At 42.9% G+C, this 4,826-nt stretch overlaps 1 long non-coding RNA gene across 1 annotated transcript; it reads left to right on the plus strand.

The window, feature by feature from the left end:
* Positions 1–1,277: 1,277 nt before the first annotated feature.
* LOC125173710 (uncharacterized) lies at positions 1,278–4,433 on the plus strand. Its single transcript, XR_007155127.1, has 5 exons — positions 1,278–1,524; positions 1,615–1,715; positions 1,851–1,943; positions 3,455–3,561; positions 3,847–4,433. It is a non-coding gene; the product is annotated as an uncharacterized LOC125173710 (long non-coding RNA).
* The last annotated feature ends 393 nt before the right edge of the window (positions 4,434–4,826 follow it).

Genomic DNA, 4,826 nt, shown 5'->3' on the forward strand with positions numbered 1-4,826 from the left:
AAATCAACAAGACGATTTCTTCGGTTCTCATCAGATAGGAGTAAAGAGAGCTAGTAAGTGAGTGGCTTTATTTGTTAGTATATTCACATTTGACCATCCTGTTAGTATATTCACACAATGTAAGACTAATTCCATTCAGCAATTATAGTATAAGTGTCATATACCCCTGCTAGATGGCAAACTCTTCAAGGAGAAGAACGTTGTCTTTATCTCCATGTAATCCCCACAGTGATTGGCACACAAAAAAAAGACTCACAAAGAGGAGGCTGGAAGTAAAGTACCCATCTGGGGTTTTCACAAACATAATTTTACAAACCTAGCTGCAATGAGATCATGACTTTCAGAGACAGAGTCACTATCTTGATGGATTCATTGCTTCCAGAAGAACTTCATTTATAATGTGGAAGTTCTTTTTATCTCTTTATAGGTTCTATAATTAAGGTAAACAAAAATGCTTTTATAATCTATTTTAAAATGTAGGTCTTACCCATTTTTCTGTCACCTGCCAAAAGCCTGCAGTCTTTTCTAATATATTAGATACCATAATACAGCAAATGTGGTGATCACATCCGATGGTACATTATTAAATAATGTTGGCCAAACACACACACACACACACACACACACACACATCTTGGAAAAATAAATTCCTTTAAAATTCCTATTGGGTAGGATAAAAGAAAGTCATACTCTTAATCTTAGGATGCTCATAAGGAATTTTGGGATAAACTTTAAATTCTTAAATTCATTAAAAATTTTGGTTTATCACTAAGTAAAGCTTGCTGTTAAATAATTGCTGATATTGTCATCTCTTTTTCTTCTCAAAATCTCTGTTAATATTATAACCTAAAATGGTAACTTTTTTAAAAAAAGATTTTATTTTTTAAGCAATCTCTACACCTGACAGTGGCCTTGAACTCACCACCCTGAGATCAAAAGTCACATGCTCCACCAACTGAGCCAGTCAGGCATCCCTAAAATGGCAACTTTTTTTTTTCTACAATTGATAGAATTAATTGTTAGCTATCTTTCTGTCTGGTCTTCACATTATTCTCTCCCCATGCTTCACAACTATAATTCATAAACACATCTTAAGCACATTGTAGCCTCCTCAACCACAACCCTAATCATGTACTCCTCGTCAAAATCCTCTGGCTGAGCAAAACCTAAATACCTTAGCTGACATTCCAGAACTTTCACAAGGTTCCGTCCCCCTTGCTAACAAACCTTGTCCCTCCTTGCTACATTCTGTGCTTACCTCGCTGACCCACCCACCAAGCACAGCACACTGCAGCCTCCCTCTTCTTGGCCACAACATTCTCTCAGTCTCACTTCTCCACCAGCCCAACTCCTATTCTTTCTTCAAAAGTCAGAGCACTGTAGCCCCCTCATCCGCGGGGGGATACATTCCAGGACTTCCGATGGATGCCTGAAACCACGGTACCAAACCCTGAATATACCATGGTTCCCCCCCCCCCCATACATACATACCTACGGTGAAGTTTCATTTATAAATTTGGCACGGTAAGAGATTAACAACAATAACTAATTATGAAATAGGACGGTTTTAACAATATGCCGTAATAAAAATTATGGGACTATGGTCTCTTTCAGAGTATCCTACTCTACTCACTCTTCTTGTGATGACGTGAGCTAGTTAAATGCCCGCCTGATGAGATGAAGCGAGGTGACGGACGTGGGCTTTGGGATGCAGGGTAGGTTACTATTGACCTTCTGACATCGGGTGGGGAGTGAGGATCATCTTCTTCTGGACAGGGGCTGACCACAGATAACTGAAACCAGGGAAAGCGAGACCACAGTTAAAGGGGAGACCACTGTATGTTTTACAGGCTTGAGCTGCCTCCATGAGCCTCCAGATCTACAGAGAGCTCCTGACCTATGAAACCATGATCCTGAAGGCTGGCCTCAGACGTGGCACTTAGGTACTGACATGTGACCTACTCTCTCTTGCCTCTTAACTTTTTCTGCATATATTTTCAACTCCGCTGGGTAATGAGTATATTGAGGGAAGGAATCTTATATTTGTTTGCATTCCCTCCACCACTGAGCCCAAAACTGTGGCGGCTTTTCAACATATATTTAACTTTTTCTCAATTTCTGATGCTCTCCTCACATGTCCAAAGAGCATTAGGAATAACAGTCCTCTACTTTAAACCACTTAACTATTCCCCCTGTAATTCAGGACAGGTTTGAGCTCTGAAGACAGTGGGGTTCTAGTTAAGAACCAGAGTGGAGTTTTAGTTAAGAAAGTTCTCTTCTGAGGGGCGCCTGGGTGGCGCAGTCGGTTAAGCGTCCGACTTCAGCCAGGTCACGATCTCGCGGTCTGTGAGTTCGAGCCCCGAGTCAGGCTCTGGGCTGATGGCTCGGAGCCTGGAACCTGTTTCCGATTCTGTGTCTCCCTCTCTCTCTGCCCCTCCCCCGTTCATGCTCTGTCTCTCTCTGTCCCAAAAATAAATAAAAAACGTTGAAAAAAAATTTAAAAAAAATAAAAATAAAAAAGAAAGTTCTCTTCTGAGAATTGATTCCTTCACAGAGTGTTGGGTTCTGGGTTTACTTAGAGAAGGAGAGGACAGAATAGAAAAGGCAGTAGTCTCCTAAATGGATCTTTCAGTGTCACTTCATTGTTTACTTTGAGGTGGTCTTATACCCAAGAGAACAGATACATCCATATTCATATTCAAATTCAAAAAGCCTAGAGCTTTTGAACAGGGAGCTCTGGTTCATGAGGGTGTCCTGAGCACCAGTATCTGTTTCCCCTTACCCCAAAGGTCCTAGGGAAGTTATAGAAAAGAGATGTTTTAAAATAACGAAACCAAACCTATTCAGGAAAAGTGGGATTGCCATGTCAACAGGCTAGAAATGGAGGAATTCATGGAAGACAGCACATGGGACTGGGGTGACAGAGAAATGAAAAGTGAAGAAAACAGCAAGGAAATCCTGGACAAGTTCCAAGTTCAGAGGCAACACATGCAGAGCTGGAGGGGGGAAGAGGGAGGTGGCGGGTGGGGAGTGAGAAATCATAAGAGCAATTAATTAAAAGAACTACATTTGGAACAGCTGAACCAATGAGGCAAAGCACTCCCCACACCCTATGCTTGCAGATCAGCTAACAATTAATAGCTTTTGCGTTCTGGGTGAAGCCTAGAGAATTATTCCCTGGAGAAGGAGCAGGGTCCTTTACTGGGGTTGGGCATTGAGGTAGAAGCAGGGCAGAGCCAGAGACAATTCTGGACTTCTGTAACAGCTGCCAGGGAGAAAACAAAAGCAAAGCTGCTCTGCCTTCAGCAGGAGAACGAGTCATCCTGGGTTTCCCAGTACGTTCCAGTTTACGTTATAATCCCCACACAATCATTAATAAGCAGTTTTCCTTTTATGCTCAGAAAGTCTCGGGTTTTTTGTCGTTGATGGTTTTTTGTTTGTTTGCTTGTTACAGGGAAAGTTTGGTTCTATTTACAAGGTGAGAGAGTGAAGGCAGACTGAGAAACAACGTGTGGACCCACCGAAGAGAGCAGGAGGCATGGATGGCAAAGCCCAGAGGAGGTGAGGAGGGAAAAGACCCAGATTTGAGGGAGAGAGTGGCCACAGGCGGAGACAAAGGGAAGAAGCCTAGAGTATAGGACAACTAGTCTGAGATTTTCTGCAGACCCCAGCTGGAAGTGAAGCCTGGCCCAGAAGGCTCCAGATAAAACATAGGTTTTATTCTCTGCTTCAGATTCTGTGTCTCCCTCTCTCTCTGCCCACCCTCACTCACGCTCTCCCTCTCTCTCTCAAAAATAAATAAACATTAAAAAAAATATTTTTAACATAGGTTTTATTCTTATTCAGGTATGATGGGATCAACAAATCAGGAGATGGCCAGATGCAAGGAACTTTGCCTCTCTTGCTCCCAGTCCCCAAATAGCCAGAGATTCCAGGTTCCAGAAGTTCTGCAGCATCATATCCTTGTTCCGGCCCCTCAGAGCTGGGTCCAGCTGCTGCCCCTCTTCCTGGGTGAAGTCCACAGCCACATCTGTGAGTGTCACCAATTCCGGGGCCTCATCATCCAATGGCTGGGCAGCCCATGGTGGCTAGGGACAGGTAGCCAAGTGTACCAAATGTCTCCATTATTACTCCATTGAATGGTAAGTTATGTAGTCATCTTATCCATGAGCGAAATATACACTGAAGCCATGTTTCTCAAACTAGAACCCAGGCACCAGCATGAAGACAATCCTCCCCAGACTGGTCTGGCTGTGCAAATCACCATCTGTGCAGAGGGTGTCTGATGTCATTTGGGCAACACAAGACATGGATGCCATGATTAAAAACACAAATGCAAATGGAGGTTCTGATCCTGCTTGCCAAACTAGATATTCCAGAATCGACAACTGATATTTTAAAAGATTATCGTTAAAATGAAAACCAAATTTGAAAATTATCTTAAAGGACTCATGAACTCCTAAGAATATATATGGAGACACATTCTTTTTTTTAATGTTTATTTAAATTTTAGGGGCGCCTGAGTGGCGCAGTCGGTTAAGCGTCCGACTTCAGCCGGGTCACGATCTCGCGGTTCGTAAGTTCGAGCCCCGCGTCAGGCTCTGGGCTGATGGCTCGGAGGCTGGAGCCTGTTTCGACTCTGTGTCTCCCTCTCTCTCTGCCCCTCCCCCGTTCATGCTCTGTCTCTCTCTGTCCCAAAAATAAATAAAAAACGTTGAAAAAAAAATTTAAAAAAAAATTTTACTTAACATCCAGTACAATATTGGTTTCAGGGGTAGAATTCAGGGATTCATCAGTTACTTACAACACCCAGTGCTCATCATAAC

Source organism: Prionailurus viverrinus, chromosome C1 (genome assembly GCF_022837055.1).
Source record: "Prionailurus viverrinus isolate Anna chromosome C1, UM_Priviv_1.0, whole genome shotgun sequence".
NCBI classification, from domain to species: Eukaryota; Metazoa; Chordata; class Mammalia; order Carnivora; family Felidae; genus Prionailurus; species Prionailurus viverrinus.